This window comes from Chenopodium album, chromosome 21, assembly GCF_948465745.1.
Source record: "Chenopodium album chromosome 21, dcCheAlbu1.1, whole genome shotgun sequence".
Taxonomy (NCBI): Eukaryota; Viridiplantae; Streptophyta; class Magnoliopsida; order Caryophyllales; family Amaranthaceae; genus Chenopodium; species Chenopodium album.
Window position 1 is genome coordinate 28,955,847 of NC_137854.1, and position 20,901 is coordinate 28,976,747.

The 20,901-nt window shown below is 41.5% G+C and overlaps 1 long non-coding RNA gene across 1 annotated transcript; it reads left to right on the forward strand.

The window, feature by feature from the left end:
- Window positions 1–18,782: 18,782 nt before the first annotated feature.
- On the forward strand, window positions 18,783–19,508 carry LOC145603149 (uncharacterized). The gene is made up of 3 exons (XR_014104696.1): window positions 18,783–19,013; window positions 19,125–19,340; window positions 19,416–19,508. It is a non-coding gene; the product is annotated as an uncharacterized LOC145603149 (long non-coding RNA).
- The last annotated feature ends 1,393 nt before the right edge of the window (window positions 19,509–20,901 follow it).

The window sequence follows — 20,901 nt, forward strand, 5'->3', positions numbered from 1 at the left end:
GAAGGCCCAGGAAGACCTCCAAAAGCTTCAAGGAGTCTCTTCAGAGAATGCTGATCTGAAGAGCAAAATTGCTAAGTTGGAGAAGGAGGCGGCCAAGGCTCAGGATAACTTCCGAGCGACTCTCCAGGCGGATCAAAACCGTCTGGTTGCTGAGATGGCCGCTGACAATGAGGCTATGATGAGGATCGCCTGGAACGCCTTGTATCCTGAAAAGGATTATGGCGTCTGGGCTCTGGCTCACAAGTATGCTGATGAAGTTATATACTTGAGAGAGAAGGGTGAGCTAGAGCCTGAGTCCTTCCTCGCCTAGGCTGAAACTGAGCATCCCGAGCCTGAGCCTAAAGCTCCAGAGACTGAAGCTCCTGAAGAAGGGGAGAAGGGCCAGGAGGGACCGTCTGCAGGGCAATGAATTCAGCGGCTGTGTGCCAATTTCTCCTCTTTTTTTTTTTCTACGGCAGTATGCCATTGATTTGCTTTTCCGGCCTGTGTGTCGAGTATGTTTGTATCTTTACCGGCTGAGGAGCCGTGTTCAACAACAATTTCTCTTTTCCCGGATGGAGTCCGGATAACATTTGCCCCACCACAGCCGTTTGGTTGGGTGGAATATTAATGAATGTACCGACTGAGTCGGTTTTGATCATTTTGCGCTTGTGTTTGCACTTTTCAATTTTTTGCATTTTCAATTTTTTGCATTTTCAATTTTTTGCATTTTCAATTTTTGCCTAACTTATCGAAAGCATGCGGCGAATTTTGCCTAACTTATCAAAAGTATGCGGCTGTCCTTGCCCCTGGACGGCTGTGTGGTTGGTTTCAAATGGAGTTGGTTGATTGACTTGAGAATGTCTGATGCTGCAAAGGGCATGATACGTTTGTACGTCAATCAATCACAACAGTGATTTCCCCAAACCAAGTACACAACCGTACATTAACAGGCATTTCAGCTTCTAGCTAGACGGTGTTGTCCGTCTAGGTAGAGTTCATATAGCCATTGCACAACTCTTTTGCCCCAAACGAGGATGTGTACAATTTGAAGACGAAAAAACGCTAAGTAAGAACTGCAGTCGGTCGCCGACTGATGTCCTTGGACATCCAGGATCCGAAACCTGGTCATTCCTTAGACTGTTCAGGTCAGACGGCTATGGATGGCTGATTCAGCCGTCCAATTGTGGCTGCCTGCATTGGTACGTAGAGTAAGCAAGTTGGCTTCTCTCTGCGACGATTGCACCCGGAGGGGTGTCGCCGGACGCCTTTGTCCATGTTGGGACAGGCGAATTTATGGGGAAAGCAGCCGTCCGGCCATTGGCCTCTGGTCTTGTTTGAGACCGGCTGTATAGCACTAAGCGTTTTTGTGCTTAGCTTAATTATCTGGCCATGGGCCTCTCGTCAATCAGACGTTAATTCAATTTCCAAGTTTCAAACTCAGAGAAACAAACAAGTGACCCGTATGAGATTCAGACGGAGCATAAGACAAACAAAAATGAAAACAAAAGGCAATTTCTCATTAATGTACTTCTTGTTTACAAAAATTACAAAATCTCAGAAATAGTATTTTTTCAAATTATCTACATTCCAAGTTCTAGGCAGGCGCCTGCCGTCTGGAGTTTCCAGGCGGTAGGTGCCGTCTCTTACTTCTTCATAAATCCGGTAGGGACCTTCCCAATTAGGAGTTAGCTTTCCAAGCTCATTGGCCCTACCGGTTGCCTCCATTTTCCGTAACACTAGGTCGTCCACTTTCAAAGGGCGCCTGTGTACTCTCTTGTTGTAGACTCTTGTCATTCTCAGACGGTAAATCTCATGACGCAAGGCGGCATTGCCCCTGCGTTCTGGAAGTGAGTCCAATGCCAGGCGCATTGCCTCCCAGTTTGCCTCTTCATCATATAGCATGACTCTGAGAGTCGGCTCATAGTGTTCAATGGGCAAGACGGCTTCAGCACAGTAAACCATGAGAAATGGGGTTTCACCGGTTGCCCCCTTTGCTGTTGTCCGGATGGCCCATAGGACATGGATTAATTCCTCAGCCCATAAGCCACCGGCTCTTTCAATTTTCTTCTTAATACCGTCTGAGATCAGTTTGTTGAAGGCTTCAACTTGGCCGTTTGCTTGGGGACGGCCGACTGATGCAAAATAACTTGAGATCCCTTGATCTCCCAACCAAGTTTTAAGCTGAGGAGTCTCAAACTGAGGACCATTATCAAACACCATGGACATAGGAACCCCATACCGGGTGATAACATTCTTCCAGATGAAGGAAATGACGTCTGACGTCTTGATGTTCTTTACCGCCTCAGCCTCTACCCACTTGGTAAAGTAATCCACAGCCACCAAGATGTAACGCTTTCCGGTGCAGGCGTGTAAGGTCCTAAAATGTCCATGCCCCATTTTGCAAACGGGATTGGGCTGTGGATGGCCGTCAGATCAGTAGCCGGACGGTGAATGAGTTTGCCAAATTTCTGGCACTTGTCACATTTTCTCACCAATTCCTTGGCGTCTGCCTCTAGAGTGGGCCAAAAGTAATGTCGTCTGGCTCTGACGGCTAGAGATCTGCCGCCTATATGGGAGGCGCAGAATCCCAAGTGCAAGTCTTCAAGAACTTCCTTCAGAAGAGGCTTAAGAAACCCCGCCTTGAAGAGCTCTCCATTTCTCAACTCGAAGCTTGCAGCTCGCTTTTTCAGAACGGCTGCCTCCTGTGGCGAATCAGGAAGTGTACCGTCTGAGAGATATGCCCGGATGCCATCCATCCAAGTAGAGCTTCGGTCTAGGACTCCAATGGGATCTTCATAGATGCTTCTTTTTTCAAGTACTTCCCAAAAGACTGATCGAGGCGTATCATGGCAGGCGGAGGATGCAAGCTTTGATAGTGCATCCGCCTGGTTATTATCAGACCTGGGTACTTGATTCAAATGAAACTCCTCAAGTGACCCAGCCTCCTCTTTGACCGCCTGAAGATATTTGATCATAGCCGGGTGAGTTGCCTCAAATATTCCCTCATATTGGCTAACGACCAACTGTGAATCAGAGTAGGCGTCAATTTTTGTTGCCCCTGCCGCCTTACACATACGGATTCCGGCTAGCAGAGCTTCATATTCCGCCTCATTGTTTGAGGCCTGAAATTTGAATCGTAGTGCATACTCATATCTGTCCCCCTTAGGAGACTCATAAATTACGCCTGCACCACAGCCGTTCTTTGTAGAACTCCCGTCTACATACACTTTCCAAACCTGATCAAGATTATCCGGAGCCGCCGAACGGGTCATTTCCACAATGAAGTCAGCAAACGCCTGACTTTTCACTGCCTTTCTTGGTTCGTAAGTGATTTCAAGACTTTGCATTTCAATAGCCCATTTTAACATTCTGCCGGATGACTCCAAGGTAGACATTGGCCGCTTGAGTGGCTGGTCGGTGTAAATCACCACCGGATGAGCCAGAAAGTAAGGCTTCAATTTTTTGAATGCCATGTACAAAGCGAGACCAAATTTTTCAACCACGGGGTACCGGAGTTCAGCATTTTTAAGGACATGGCTAATGAAGTAAACCGGGAGCTGAACGTCGTCTCGCTTAGCAAGGAGAACGACACTGAGAGCATGATCTGAGACGACAAGATACATGTACAACGTCTCCCTAGGTAGAGGACTGACCAGCCTAGGCAGAGAGTGCAGGTGCTCTTTTAGCTTCTGGAATGTCGTCTCAGCATCGTCTCCCCATTCAAACCTGGTCTTCTTCCTGATTGCTTGGAAGAAGTAAAGGCATTTGTCACCTGACCGGCTGAGGAACCTTCCCAAGGCCGCCAGGCAACCAGTTAGTCTCTGAACTTCCTTGACAGAACGGGGTGACTTCATGTCAATTACCGCCTGTATCTTTTCGGGGTTAGCCTCTATCCCCCTTTGATCAATCAAGAATCCGAGAAACTTCCAGACTCAACACCAAAGACGCATTTCTTGGGGTTTAACATGACCTTATGCCGCCTGAGGGTGGTGAATGTTTCTCGGAGATCAGCAAGGTGATCCGTCTGTTGCTTGGATTTGACTATCATGTCGTCGATGTACGCCTCCACATTCCTCCCAATTTGATTAATGAAGACTGTATTAATCATCCGTCGGAAGGTGGCAGGCGCATTCTTCAAGCCAAACGGCATCACAATATAACAGAATAACCCCAAATCAGTGACAAAGGCCGTCTTTTCTTGATCTTTCTTCCAGAGGGGTATCTGATGGAAGCCGGAATAGGCATCCATAAAGCTCATCAAGGCGTGACCGGCTGTAGAGTCGACCAGACTGTCGATCTTTGGAAGCGGGTAACTGTCCTTTGGACACGCCTTGTTGAGGTCTGTGTAGTCAACACACATGCGCCAGGTCCCATTCGGTTTTTTGACAAGGACCACATTGGCCACCCACTCGGGGAAATTACAGGGCCGAATGAACCTGGCGTCTAGCAGTTTTTTGACTTCGGCAGCTGCCGCCTGACTTCTTTCCTCGCCATGGTTTCTTTTCTTTTGCCGGATGGGCTTCTTTTTGGGATCCACGGCGAGTTTGTGGACAGCGAGATCCGGGCTGACACCTGGCATCTCTTCCACTTCAAAGGCAAAGATGTCTTTGAATTCTTTCAGCAGAAGGTGCAAGCTTGCACCCAGAGTAGCATAAGCAACCTTCCCAACCTTCACAGTAAGCTCTGGACGGCTGTCGTCCAGAACAAGATCAATATTTTCACCAGCCGGTTGGGGACGGAACTCGTCTGACCGTTCCCCGGTCAGTGATTGCTATTTTTTCTCTTTCTTCACCTCCACCAGCAGAGGCGCTTTTCTCTTCTTACCAACGGCTGGTGGGGCAGGGTTGGCATCCTTGACATCGTCAAGGTCTATTGGTTCCTTCTCTTGGCCGTCTGGGGCCACAGTATCTTTCACGGCTGAGAGGTAGCACTCCCGAGCCGTCTTCTGATCCCCGTTCAGGGAACCAATAGAGCCATCATCCCGCTCATACTTGATGAGCATGAGAGACGGGATGATCACCGCCTTGGCTTCGTTGAGGGTTGGCCTACCAAGGATGATATTGTAGGCGGTCAACTCCTCCACGACCAAGAACCTGACGACAATATGTCGTCCCTGGCCTTTTTCTCCCAGCCGGATGGGCAAGTCAATCCTGCCGGCTGGGTAGACCATCCCACCCCCAAAACCAACCAAGGGGTGGGTTACCGGATGCATGCTGCTAACATTGTATTTCAGCTTCTGCAGGCACCGAAGGCTGATAATGTCCGACGAGCTGCCGGTGTCAATAAGGATCCGTCCAACCAGTTGGTTGGCAACCTTACATTCAATGACGATCGGGTCGTCATGCGGACGGCGGACGCTGCCCCTGTCCTTCTCAGTTATGAGGACGTCTGGGAAGGTGGAGCTGGCAGACGCCTGTTCATCATCATCATCCTTGTCCATCTTTCGAAGATGGCTCTTGGTGCCCCGGATGGTAGGGCCACCACAAGAAAATCCGCCTGCTATGGTGTAGACCGGATCCTTGTCGGTATCCGAACTACTAGTAGGCTGGGGGGTAGCCTTGGAGGACTGACCCTTGTTCTTCTTCTTTGCCCCAGCTGGGGACTTAGAAATGTAGGACTTTATAAGCCCTTTGTCAGCCAGACGGTCCAACGTCCGCTGTAGACTGAAGCAGTCGTTGGTGTCATGGCCAACCTCCTCATGGAACTGGCAAAATTTATTTTTGTTCCGTGACTGGACGGAACTCTTCATTGGATTCGGCTTCTCAATAGACAGCCGATCCTTTACCTCCATGAGGATGGAGTTGCAGTCTTTGTTAAACTCGTACTTGGGGACGTACGGTTTAAACTCTCTCTTTTTCTTCTGGGACGGCTGGTCAGAATCACTAACCGCCCAGACTTCTTTTCTCTTTTTGCTCTCTTCTTTTTTATTACCCGGCTGAGCTGACCGGCTTTCTTTTTGTTTGTCAGACTTCTTGGAGTCTGACTGGCTACCAGGCGTGCAGAGGTCGGTAGCTTGTATGTAGCTCTCCGCCTCCCTCAAGGCCGCCTATAGCGTAAATGCCCCTTTTCGGACGAGGTTGAACTTAAAAGTCGACCCGTCCTTCAGACCCTTGAAAAAGTCTGTAAAAGCTACCTCGTCAGACAGTCCCTGGATCTGTATTCTGACCAGGTTGAACCACCTGACATATGAGCGTAGCCCTTCTCTCTCACCCTGCTTAACGGTGCTCAAATCAAGGCTCGTTTTCTTAGCAGGGATGTTCATTGAGAAGTTGGTGGCAAACAAGAAGGCTAGCTTCTTGAAGCAATCAATCGAGCCGGCTGGCAAGTTGCCAAACCACTGCTGGGCAATGCCCTTCAGTGTAGCCGGGAAACATCGGCACCAGGTGGCATCGTCCCAACCCTGCAAGCACATGAGGTTGGTGTATGCCATCAGGTGGTCTTCTAGATTTGTGGTACCATCATAGGTGCCCACCAACACATTCTTAACCTTGGCCGGCTGAGCCGCCTCGGTTATATTGGCTGCAAAGGCAGACGGCTGTTCGTCTAGCCTCATTAGCCGCAACTGCCAGTCCAGTGGCTGGACACTGGTATATGCCGCCTGACCTCCGAATGGAGGTGGCTGCATGAAGTGGAGGCCATATTGCCCATACTGCGCCTGGGGTGCGTATGGCATAGACCCTATCACGAGCTGAGGTTCGGTGTTGACGGATTCACAGCCTGTCCGACTCTCGTGCAAGGACATAGAATTCCTTGCAGAAGCTTCCTTGAAGCTGTCTGGAAAGCTTGAGGTAGAAGCTGACTTAGACTGTTGCTGTCTCCTCCGATTAATGACATGTCTTGCATCGAAGGTAGACGCCTTTTGGGCCTCCGGCTGGGGTCGCCGGGGCATCAGAATCTTAGACCAGTCAAGTTTTGCGGCTGCCTTCTCCTTTGGATGAGGAGTTGGCTGCCTGTCCTTGACCGGCTTCTTCTTCTTCCCATCATTGGGAGTCTTTTTAGCCGGCTGACTCTTGCTAGAGCCTGCCTTGTTTTGGTTGATCATGGCCTTGATTTCACCTTTGAAAGAGGTCATGAATTTCATGAGCTCATCTCGGGTGATTGGGGCTTGACCTTTAGCCTTCTGGGTTTCCCCTTCTGGCCTTCCAGAGGGGCACCTGCTTGGGCCCGCCTGGTCTAGATTTCGCTCCAGTTGATCCTTGGAATGAATGGATTTAGAGATGAGGGAGCCATCCTTGGTGATGTAGGTCTCCACATCATTGTCTTCTTCTTCCTCCTCCTCAGTGAATACCTCTGGCTGAGGCTGAGGCGGAGGCTGAGGGATTTCAGAACCTTCCGGTTGAATAACCGGCTGCAAGTCCTCTTGGTTACCCGCCTGAGTAACCGGACGTAGAGAAGTAGAGTTGAGAATTGGTACAGAACTTTGAACCATCTTGAGGTACTCTCCCCACAGACGGCGCCAAATGTTTTGGGTGTTTTTGTCCCTCGGGAGAGTTACAGCTCGAAGACTGGTCCGGAGCGGCCTGTACCTGCAAGACAAACGGAGACACCTGTTGGTAGGTGCTCCGCCTCCGACGATCAAGTTAGTAACTTGAAAGGAGAGAAAAAGGTGCGGAAATTTAGGTGGGGATCTACTAGGATTTCTAGCTCAGTTGTCTCTATCAAAGGGACAGTTTGTAATAAATGGAAAAACGTGCCCTCCAAAAGAGGGGAATCTCCCTATTTATAGGGTCCTTGGGAATTGTGCCCTTGATTAGGTCACAGAACCCTAATCAGTGGTGGGCTGCGCCGCATTGCGGCTTTCTCGGGATTTGGGCCTGAAGGCCGTCATTTCCCCAAATATCTGGGATGACACGTGTCAAGCAGGGATGGGTCCACTTTGGACCATCCTTGGGCTGACACCTGTCGCCCTCTGGGTGGTCCACATGGCGGGGTAAAATTACCCTAAACAAAACTCTATACAACATTTTCATCTTAAAAAATCTATCCAAAATTCGATTACTTAGCATCATATGTGTCACAATAAAATCTATTTGTCGCCTACGTGGCGTGACACTTGATAAAAAACTGGAATGTCAAGTGTCGTTGTTTTGTGCTCAGGCTGCGTGGACCGGTCGGGCGATGCCCAGATGGTGTGATAAAAGTTTAAGACAAACTTTTCGAATTTTTAATCATATAATCCCTTTTAATAATGTAAAATTTTAATAATGTAAGATATTTAGACATATTGTACTGAAATTATATTTTATTATAAGAATTATTTGATATTATATAATGATTCAGATCTAATAGTTGACAAATATGGCTACTACCACTGTAACAAAACCAACGCCACTGCTATGTACACTTATGGCAACACTGTGGTAAAGCTCGAACGTCCAGGATACATCTACTTCATCAGTGATATGAAGATCATTGTAGTAAAGGACAACATTTGATCTTCGATGTCATATATATCTCCGCATGCACCTCCAGTGGCGCTTCCACCTGGTTCACATGGTCATCCACCAAGTCTCATGCACCCTCAGCCGAGTCACCTGCACCTAAAGTCGACTCTCCAACACCAATGACCAAGCCTAACTCAGGTTCTCAACTTGAAGTTTCGGCTCTTGTAGGGCTAGTTGCTACTACTTTGTTCTTTGTTCGATATATAATATTGCACCATGATGATTAAATGTAGGGCGATTGGAACCATTTTTGTAGTATTTCTAGTATTCTAGTATTTCTAAATATGAAACTGTTGTATGCTTTAGGGCCTGTTCATATTTACTTAATTTCAGTTTAGTTCAGTTCGGTTAAGCTCCAATCAGTTCAGTTCAACTCCAATCAGTTCAGTTCAACTCCTAATTTTCCTCTCTCATAAAATATTCATTTTATTTTATTTCAGTTCAGCTCCAATCAGTTCAGTTCAGCTTAGTTCAGTAAATATGAACAGGCCCTTAGGGTAATATTGTTAACTAATTAAACACATTTAAATGTTTTATTGTTAGTTTTGCATTTGGTGCTATCTTGAAATATTTGTTAGTTTTGCATATGGTGCTCCCTTGAAATCTTTGATTTATAATGTTTTACTCCCTCCGTCCCCTTTTGTTTGTCACTTTTGTAATTTTGGGTATCCCTAAATGTTAGTTACATTTCATATTTTCATAATTATTAAGATACATTAAAAAAACTTTTGTACCCTCATTTTTTTTTGTCCTTATTAAGCCCCCTTCATATTTTACCCTAACATTTACCATAAAAACTATGCCAACTTTTGACTAATTTAATGTTTTACACTCTTAAATCCCTCAATTTCTCTTTCCCATGTATTGTAATTACTTTTTTTAATTGAAAATATCTCTTTACCATCCACTTTTATTACTTTATTGGTTGGGAATTTCACATCAAACTATAATAATTTTTAAGGACACTCATTATAATTTAATTAATAAATTAATAGTTTACACTCTCTATATAAAGACAATTCTCTTCCTATCCTAAATCACTTAAAATACAATATCTCATTTCACTTTGTATATACCTTTAATATATGTATATCGTTATCTTAACTAATGACTATATATGTACATATTTAATTACCTTATAGTGTATTAATGTATACCCCTAAAAATGTCTCCCCAAAACCAAACCCGGTGATGAACGAACTTTCACCGTCATTATTGGTTGGGTTGATTTTCTAATCTTTGGAGTGCTTTATCCATGTTTCCATTCAATACATTTCATAAACCAACTCAATTCTTAGCCCATTTCCCAACACCATAACTTACTTTTCACTTTTCGTATCCACATCACAAAACCGAGCTGAACTGATTTTGTGGGTTGGATATGTCTTTCAATAATCTTTCCAACGGTATATCATAAGCCCAATTATGGTTTAAAACGAAGAAGATATGAGCGAAACACTAAACTCGACCCAAAGCCGACACCCTTTCACTAAAACGGTCATATCTTAAAATATACAAAATATTTTGACCTGATTCTAATTGGGTTGGAAAGTAGACTTGATAACCTTTTCAACGGTATATTATATGCCTTATTTCAAGTTACGAATCAAAAGTTATCATAGATTTTAAAACGCATAAAAAAAACTGGGATTACTGCGTCACGGCATATATACCGCGTCGCGCCAAAAGCTGACGTGTCACAGTGCCTTGTACCATGACATGGTAATATGTACCGTTTTGCGGTACACATAACGTGATACGGTGCTTCCACGTGTCTTCTCCGTGTTTTCTTTCACGCGCTTATGAATCTAGACGTGATTTTGGGTATATTGCACACCGCAACACGGCGTTGTGTATCGTGCCAAGGTGGACATTACCATGACACGGTGCCCAATTAGGGTTTTTTCCGCAGCGCTTATCACTTCTAGGGTTCCATGCATCCCCCTGTGCATTTCCTCTATAAATACGAGACTCAATTCTGCAGTTCGAGGCACCAAATAATTCTCTCGTCCTCTCTTATACATCAAATAATTCTCTCTTCTCTCTCTTGCTCTAGCCTAAACCCTAGCCACCATATTCTTTCATAATACTTCCCTTAAGATCCAAGGGGTCCATACAACACCCAAAGTTCTATACTTAAACCAAGGCGTGAAAGGTAGAATCAACTGAGGGTTTGCACCAAATCAACTCTACTTTTTATTTAATTTAATTTTCATTTGATTTATTATTTATTGAAGTAACTAACAATTTATTCATGATGTAGCAATTCAAGAAAACGCGGAAAGTGAGTAATTAATCACTTAATTACTCTTATTTTTATTCTTATTACTAGTATCATGATTAGGGTTATTATGATTTGATTTAACTAACGATTTATTTATTGTTTGATTGCTTCTAATACTGATGTTATTCTATTGTTTATTGTTGATCACCATATTTCATGTTAAAGGGAATATGTTATTGAAAATCATGCCTAATAAGATAATTTGGACAACCGGTTTAGGTTCCTTTAAATCTTGTTGTTTAATCAAATTATCACAATATTTTAGAATTTTATGTTGCATTAACATTCAACCAATTTAGCATAATAATAGTTTGGAGCGAATTGAATATTTTGTTTGTATGTCTTTGAGATCACAGGAATGCTTTTAACAATAAGAATCGAGTAGAGGCCAATACGGGCGAATGTGACTCCATGACTCACTTCGTACCATCATCCCCGATCCTCCTTTCATGGTTACGAACCATATGGAGCTAGTAATCTCATGGATTATGAATGGGGTGTAACCATCACGGGTCAATCGTTGTTGCCTATCGTTGTCCCTTATTCGTGGTTGCATTTTATGATCCATGAACTGTTTACAAGTTCCTTAAAAACTTGTTGGCGGCTCCCTACTTTCCTTGTCCCTAATCGTATATATGTCAATTTCCACTTCTTATGAGTGCCAAGCGTATTCACCACATGCTTAACGTAGGCGCACTTCGAAAGACGCCTACAATTAATAATTAATTTTAGTTGTAATTATATGACTACTAATTTCGTAAATAATAATTTTATTTTAACAAAATTACGATCTACTTGATTTGATCACTTTTTTTCAAACAAACATCAACTACATGCCTGTTTATTCTATTGTCAAAAAAATTGTTTACTATTACTACAGTGGCAAATACCAGGATGGAAGTCTAATAAATACTTGTCATTAGCAGGAAGAATAACTCTTGCAAAGTCGACTATTACTACAATGGCATCTTATGCAATGTAAACTGCTAGGATACCGAGAACAATTTGTGATGACATTGACAAAGGAACTCGACGTTTTATTTGGGGAGGTGATGAGGAGAAGCGCAAAATTCATCTTATCTCTTGGGAAAATCTCCAAAAACTGATGGACACAGAAGGTTTGGGTATCAGGTCCTCGAGACAAGTAAACTCGGCTTTTTTTAACAAAGCTTGGATGGTGAGTGTTAACCAAACCAAACACCCTTTGGTTGAGAATCTTGAGAAGCAAATATTGTAAGGGTTAGGGGTGAGAAAAAACTGTGGGTACCCGGTTTTGGACCCGGAGTCGGTTTGGACTTGGTGGGTCCAAACCCAGAACTGCTTTCGCCGGTTCCAATTCCGGGTACAAAATTTAGGACCCGGTTAGATCCGATTCCAATTCCGGGTCCATGATTTTTGGACCCGGTATCCATTGGGTATCCGGTTGTAGAGCTGAGATAAAATGTTATAGAGCTGACCTTGTTAAATAGTAGTACTTGTGTCCAATATTTTCAGCCCAAGCTAAACACAAGCCCAACCCAACATATTCTCATCATACTATTCTTTCTCAATGCAGCCTAAGAGTACTTCATTACATTAACCCAAAGATCTCACATCCTCCATCACATATTCTCTCACCCCTTCACCAATTGCCACGTCACAATCACCATCATGGATCTCATTGAAGGGAGCTTTCTCACGGTCGGAGTTCACTTGTCACCACTCTGATTCTCCTATCAAGCTCTTTTTTCTTATTTTTTTTGTTGATAATATAATTTTATTTTAAATTGCTTTTTCTGAAATTTTGAGCTTACTTTGTTAATGTATTTCATGTAAATGTTCTGTTGTTTTTTTTAAAAAAAAAAAAATTATTGGTGATTTATATATCCCGAGATTTCGAGTTATTTTTCCATGTTTAAGAAAATTGAGCTATTTCTTCTTGGATTTAAATTGAGACAAAATGCTAGTATTGAATTAATGAACCCCTAAAAATGAAGGGGAAAGAAAAGCAATCGGGTACCCGAATTTGGAACCGGTTCAAAGATTGGGTCCAAAAATTTAGGACCCGGTATAACCGATTCCAAGACTAGTTCCAAAAATTTGGGACCCGGTATAGCCGGGCCGGTCCATCAAAATCAATTGGGTACCCGGTCTTGCTCACCCCTAGTAAGGGTCGGTGTCATGTGGATATATTTGAGACTAAGTCTAATATGTCTAATGTGTGGAAAGGCATTACAGAAAATGTCTGTGTCATTGCAAAAGGGGCTAGAACGACAGTCAGTGATAGTTCTTCAACACTTTTTTGGGACCATCGATGGGCATGTGCAAAGACTCTTAGAGAGTTAGTTATAACAAACATTCTCATGGACATAGAGGGTGCAACCACGGCTGAAATGTGGGCCTAAGGGAAAGGTTGGAGGTGGTCTCTTTTGCAGACTTCCTACCTCAAAATACCTTGTGTGAAATTGAGGCACATGCAATGGTAAAAAACCCTCATAGAGGTGACTTAATTTACAGGAATGGGGGTTCAAAAGGGAAGTTCATTATAAAGTTAGCTTTATAAATAATTAGGCCGCATGACAATGATCAGCATGAGGTGGGTCTTGGAGTTTGGTTTCGAGATTACGAGTTCAACAAAGGATTAAGGTGTTTCTTTAGCTTGTTTTACATGATAGAGTGATGAGTAATGTAGACAGATACAAAAGGTCCTTAACAGAGGACCCTTGCTGCAAACTTTGCCCCAACATCGAAGAAAATACTTTGCACATCCTTAGGGATTGCAAGGCAGCAAGAGAGATATGGCATCAGGTTGGTGGCCCTGCAAATTCTCCTAATTTTCGCACTGGTACCCTGTAACACCCCAAAATTACTCATCTTCAATAATAATTATAATAAAACATGATTTGGAGAGTAACTTAGGGATATTACCGCCACGTGATTACGTAAAAAAAACAAAGATTTGCACCGGAAGAAATAAATACTTAACTTTTGTATATTAATAATTATAATAGTAATAATAGCTTTCAAAATTGAACCATATGAGAACTCTTCATACAAAACATCAACCATGAAACCTAGACTACATGATTATCTCCCTTCATCCCTAATGCCACATTTAGATCACTTTGAGTCATCATCACCTATCTACTTATCATAATGATAAGTATGTAGGGCCAAGCCAAACTAAAAGAGAAATACGTATTAGCAAAAACGCTAAGTACATACCAATGCTAGATACGTAAAACCAAGTTATTTAATTAAACATGCTTTCGTAAGATTTATTAGCATTTGTAGATAATAACTATTCAAACCTTCCATAAATAGAAATTTCACGTTTAAAAACGTATAGAAACTTTCCAAAAATTATCAACATTTAAAAACCAACGAATTTCAAAACAGATTCCAATAGAAATGGAAGATCAATGTTTTCGTAAATCATTTTTCCACCTAAGTGTACACACCCCCCAAGCTAGCTTAGTAACTCCTTTATATAGTGCTATCAAGGGGAAAGATTAGGTCATTCATAGCCCATAGTCTTCAATTTTATCTCCACATTGTGGGAGTCATAAAAATCCAATATATATCCTTGATAAATCAACCTTTCAATTCCCATGTATGGGATTTCAATAACATTTGTTCTTTAAAATTAATTTAACTCAAGCATGTGTATAAACAACTTATTAGAACATTGAAATTATTTCAAAAGATCAAACAATAAAACATTTCACAATATTTATTTCATAAACATTCATAAATCCTTGTTCAACATTCAAACATAGTTCATCGTTCAAAATACAAAACACATTTGTATAAAATCACATATTTAAAGATCTAGCCACGAGTACGTACCTTGATCTTTAATTACAATTATTCTACCTAGATTTACCATCACGAGCTATCTCTGGAATAAACATCATATGGAGTATTTTAAATATACATCAAATATGAAACCTTATAAAAATCATAAATTTGAAAATAGATTTAAGTTTTAGAAGACTAACCGCAAAACAATCTAAAGTAGCAAAGCTCACGGGAAGGTTCACGTTAGAAAGAAGGAGGCAAATCTTGTAAAGGTCATATCTCATATTTCCTCCGTTCTTTTTTACTTGATTAGGCCTGTTTCTTTTATCACACTTGCCTATACAAAACTTTAATGACCAATAACTTTAATTCCTCACAAATAAAAATTATAGAAATTATACATATGATAGTACTTATTGAGATGAATCTAACAAGGATCCACATGACTGTGTTTTTACTTACATGTAATTCACAAAAGATGGTCAAAGGAAGAATGGTGAATAGTGTAAAAGTCAAAGCGGGTCAAGTAAAAAAGAACGGAGGAAGTAGTATATAACTCCGAATTGGGTGATTCTTGAGCCTAACCTCAAGTACTTGTCAAGATGAACAACTTTGTCTCAAATAGCAGAAGGCTAAAAATGATCAAAAGTGGTTGAAAAATGACTTGAGAATATATACGGGCTGAACTAGTGCGAAAAATGAGAGGCATAAGAAGAAAGAAAAAAGAAAAGAAGGATGGAGTTTTAAGAGCAAGAGACGTTTGGCTTAAAATGGCTGAACTTTGGGTATAATTTATAGAGTTTGAGAACTCTATTGATGATGTCAACAAATTGGGGGTCAAGTATTCAAGTTTGTAGAGGTTGTTTATGACTTTGGTCATGCTTTAGGAATAAGAAATGGACTTTGACTTGGGCTTTGACCATGGACTTTGACTTTGACTATGTAGTTAGAAGTAGATGGATGGTAGTTGGGTAAATTTGACCAAAAAGTAAGTGTTTGGCTCGGGATTTTGGTCATAGTTTTAAAGGTTAAAAATCCGATTTTTGGTTATGACAAAATTTTAACTTGACTCTTTTTATTAAAATCTTTATAAAGTATACTTATTAAATTATCTTCGTAAAATCATATAAATATTTTTGTATAATAAATATTTCGGAAAAATCCATGGTTAATACTCCCTCCGTTTTTAAATACTTGCTCCACTTTCCTTTTCCGGCCATTTTTAAATACTTGCTCAATTTCCTTATTTGGAAAGTTTTTACAATATTAAACTAAATTCTCTCACCTAGTGGACCCAACATATATTCTCTCTCCTCCAATTCTCTCCACTACTTTTGATTTATACAATTTTTTATCCTTCTACCCACCCCACTACCTCCATATTTTATTATTCGGAAATTTCATTAAATGCCCCAAAGTAATTTTTTTATTCACCAAATACCCATCAAAACTTTCAAATTCACCAAATACACTTGAGTTTAAGAAAAATGTCACCAAATGCCCTTAATGACTTACGGCGGTTAACACCGTTAGTCATTAAGGTTAATTATGCCACGTGGCATGCTGCAATTGGTTCTCTTTTAAATAATTAACCAATTAATTTAATTAATTACTTAATTAATATTAAAAAAATGGTTTCAAAAAAAAAATATATATAAAAAAAAAATTAAACCTACCTCCAACCACCCCTTCCCCTACCAAAGCCAACCCTTGTCAGCGGCCGTCGGCGCCGGTGGTCCCCCTCCCCCTAGCCAAAAACCGGCACCGATCGCCGGCGAGGCCAGCCCCCCACCCTCGACACCCCCTCCCCTACCCCCAGCCCCCTCTCCCTCCATTTCCCCTCCCCTAAACCCCTCCCCATCCCTCGAAAAATCCCCCCTCCTTCGCGGCCGGCGTCCAAACCCCCTCCCCAGCGCCGGCGAATCTTTTTTGCCCCACCCCCCTCCATCCCCACCCTAAACCACCACTCAAAAAACCCGAAAAACCCCTTAATCGAAAAAACCCCAAATCGAAATCTAGGGTTTTGATTTGGGGGTTTTTCAGTTTTTTGGGTGGTGGTTTAGGGTGGAAATGGGGTGGGGATGGCGGGGGGTGGGGCGAAAAAGATTCGCCGGCGCCGGAGAGGGGGTTTGGACGCCGGCCGCGAAGGAGGGGGGGGTTTTCGAGGGATGGGGAGGGGTTTAAGGGGAGGGGAAACGGAGGGAGAGGGGGTTGGGGGTAGGGGAGGGGGTGTCGAAGGTTGGGGGGCAGGCCTCGCCGGCGACCGGCGCCGGTTCTGGCTAGGGGGAGGGGGACCACCGGCGACGGCGGTGGGGCGGGGTGGGTCTTGGGGGTGGTGGGGGTATTTTTTTTAATTTTTTTAAAAGTTTTTTTTATATTTTAAAGTTTTTTTAATTATTAATTTATTTATATTTCAACAACCAATTAGAGGCTGCCACGTGGCATATTAGTCATTAATGACTAACGGTGTTAACCGCCGATAGTCATTTAAGGCATTTGGTGAAATTTTTTTAAACTCAGGATTATTTGGTGAATTTGAAAGTTTTGATGGGTATTTGGTGAATAAAAAAATTACTCAGGGGCATTTCATGAAATTTCCATTTATTATTTTCTCTAATTTCTCCTAAAACTCCGCGCATGGAGAAATGGAGCAAGTATTTAAAAACAGAAGGAGTAATAAGTAAGGCCCTATTCTTTTGAGCTTCTGGACAGAGTAGAGCAGAGTAGGGGTCAGCAGAGCAGAGTAGATTTCGGCAATATTATAAATACTATTATTAATGTTGTTGTTGTTGTTGTTGTTATTATTATTATTATTTTTATCATTTTTATTAATATAAAAATTTCAAAAAACCTACAAAGTCAATCAATTTACAAGAAACTGATGGGGAGTCGAGATATAATATGGGCCCCCACCCCTCTAGCTATAGCGAACGTGATCTTGCTTAAAATGTGAGCAGCTGCACGAGCACCAATATCCAGATTCTTAGTGAGCGCCTGAACCCGTTTCAGCAACGCAATAGCATCATTCTCTAATTCCTCCAACGAAGAAAAGGAGAAAGGAAGAAAATCATAGTCAATAGCCCTACAAACGCCCCATACTTGTCCCGCTTATTATTATTACTATTATTATTAATATTATTGTTATTATTGTTATTATTATTATTATTATTATTATTATTATTATTATTACTACTACTACTATTATTATTATTTATTAATACTATTATTAAATGCTAATTCTTATATTTTGAATTATTTATTATTATTATTATTGTTAAGTATTAATAATAATATTATTATTTATGTTAATTCATTACACATGTCAAAAAGCAGGCTGCCAAACCTTTAGCTAGATCATAACACCAACCATTAAACCATCTAAGTTTTCAATTTTAATTTTTTTATTTTTGAGTATATTTCATGTAATATGAGTGAACTAGATAGGTGCTTTTTGGTTACATTGAACAAAATCAGATTATCAATTTCACGCATATTGAACAAAATTGCAACCCTTATTATTCAACAATGATACCAAATGAGCAGAGTTGCTGGCAGGAGCACCCGCAGGCTGGCTGCGGTCAGTGTTGTCCACCGCAAGCTGGCTGCGGACTGCACTGTTCCCAGAAGACGCAGCAGCCCCCTGTGGTATCCGTGGCAGCATTGGCAGCCTCTATGACCTCTAAAACAGCCTCTAAATCCTCCAAAAAATCCAAATCAACACCCACATTATCCCCTGGAGCTTGCACTATAGTTTCGGATACCTCATCCCCGTTGACCCATTCCATTACACATAGCTGTATTTTTATTAAAGCAAACAATAAATCAGTTAATAAAGCAAACAATAAATCAGTTAATAAATCGGTTATAGGTTTTGTTATGAATTAGTAAAATTTCAATTAACCAGACTCATGGGAAAGTTTGTGGATGCTATAGATTCAATATCATCACTCAGAGAGTTTCAACAACAATCAAAACCAATCGTTTCTTATCACTTCAGTAAAGACTTGTTTTTATTCTATACATGTAAACAGAAAACGATAAAGAAATTGGAGAAACAAGGGAGAATAATTACACCGCTGAGGGGGGCTATGATGAGGAAGGACGATAGATTGTTCAACCACTTGAACTTGAAGATGCATCTTTGGATACTGAACCATTGAACGACAAGGAACTCATGACTGTGCCAGAGAATGAGGACCTTAACATTTCATCAGGTTTGACTTTATTATCCCTTAAAACATATATATTCATGTCAATTCACTACCTAGTGAGCTTATGCTTGATACAGGTGCTGCTAAAAAAAAAGAGGAACGGTATATTGTAGAAAGCTTACCCTGTTACCTCCTGGGGAAAAACTGAATGTGGAGTTTGACGATGATGGTGTGGCTATTGGTGATAATGCTTCATTATTTTCTTTCTTCTTGGGTCAACAAGTTCGAAATAAAGCTATATGTTCGGTACAAGTTAAATGTTGGGACGATTATAAATCTGAAACATTAGACCATTTGTGGGCTTGCATCACGGTAACATGTTATCATAATAAACATGTTTATGGGGTTTTTTTCTCTTATTAACAATGAAACATTGTCAACTTGATGTATGGGCAATAATTAATTTATCTTTGTCTTTTGCAGGAGAAGTGGTCATTTGATGACCTTGAAAATAAGCGGGAGTGTGTTATGAAACATGCACAACGTTTATTCAGAGGTGCTAGGAGCAAATTGAAATCAAAGTACTTTAATGATAAAAACTTGAAAACAAAAGAAGAACGTCTCAAAAATAAGCCTAGTCATCTGACTAAAGCGGAATGGAAGTTCTTGGTTGACTATTGGAGTGAAGAGGCAGTTATGGTAAAATACACAGATAGTATATCTTTATTCTTATATAATTAACGTATATTATTGATTAAATCCTTTTTATTGTAGGAGAAGAGCAAAAAAGCAAGTGAAAGTAGGGCACAACAGAAGATGCCTCACTATAATGGCACTAAAAGCTTCGGTCGCACTAGACAAGAAATTGTATGTAATAACTACTCTTTCTAATTTTAACTTTTGATTCTTGCCATATATAGGACTACAATACTCTATGATGTCACATCAAGCCTTAGTTACTACCTTTACTACATTCTATCATTTTCCAAAAAGCTCAAAAGGCTACACTAAATAAACTAATGAGACAAGCATATGTTGCAGCTGTAAGTGGTTAGTGTTGCAGGCTGTTGTGGGTGGAGAGTGCTCCCCTGCTGTTGCTGCATTTTCTATGACCTGCACACAAGCCCTACCTGTACACTAGCCCCCTCCCTTCCTGCATACCAGCCCCCTCCCTGCCTGCACACCTGCCCCGACCCCCTCCTGCCAGATGCCACCTGCCTGCACATACCTACATCCCCTCCCTACTTGCACACCAGCCCCCCTTCCCTGGATATCCTACACCCCAACCTAGTCCTTTCATACATAACAACCTCCACTCCCTCCTACCACTTACTTGCCTACCTGCTTGTACACTAGCCCCCCTCGCCCTAGCATTCTTGCACACCACGTCACCACCCACGCCCCCTTCCCTGGCATTCCTGCATACCACGTCACCACCCACGCCCCCCTTCCCTAGCATTCCTGCACACCACCCGCGCCCTTTTCCTGCACACACACCTAATTATAATTTTCTGTTTTTTTTTATTTGTTATTTTCTTATTAGCTGAATTCTGAACACATGGAAAATTAAATTCTATTGGACATAACTAAATGTCATTAGCTTCCAAACCACTAAAAATTAAATTCTGAGAAGGCTGTGAATGCAATCAATTTGGCAAATAACACTCATGCAGTAGTAAGTTTATAAGTTTTATGTTTGTTATTTTCCATTTAACATTTAGCATCTTATCTTCTAACTTAATATTGTTTATTCATAGGATGAGATAAACAAATTAAAGGAACAAAGAGAGCAAGGTCTTAATGAGAAAACATTATTCAGGAGGTGCTTGGCAAAGATACACATGGGTATTTGAAAGCATATGGTTTTGGTAGAAGTATTACGCAACATTTTAAAGTAACGCCCTCTGGAATTGATCTTACTCAAGAGGTGAATGAAGTTAAAAAGAAAGCGAATCAAGCAATTGAAGATGCAAGAAAAGAAGCTGAAAATGCTAGAACAGAAGCATAACTGGCTAAATTAGAAGCTGAACAAGCCAAAAAAGAGGCGGAAGCTGTTAAGAATGACGTGGACAGAAAAATTGCTGATAATAATGCAGTTTGGGAGAAGAAGTTTAGTCAACTTCTGGATTTTCTTGGAGCAGGAAGTTCATCAGATTCTGATGATTCAGGATGTCAAGGTTCAAAGGAATGAAGTAAGTAATGTTATCTTCGCCGGTTATTGATGGCACTTTGTAAATTCTGGTTTAACCAATTTTTATAT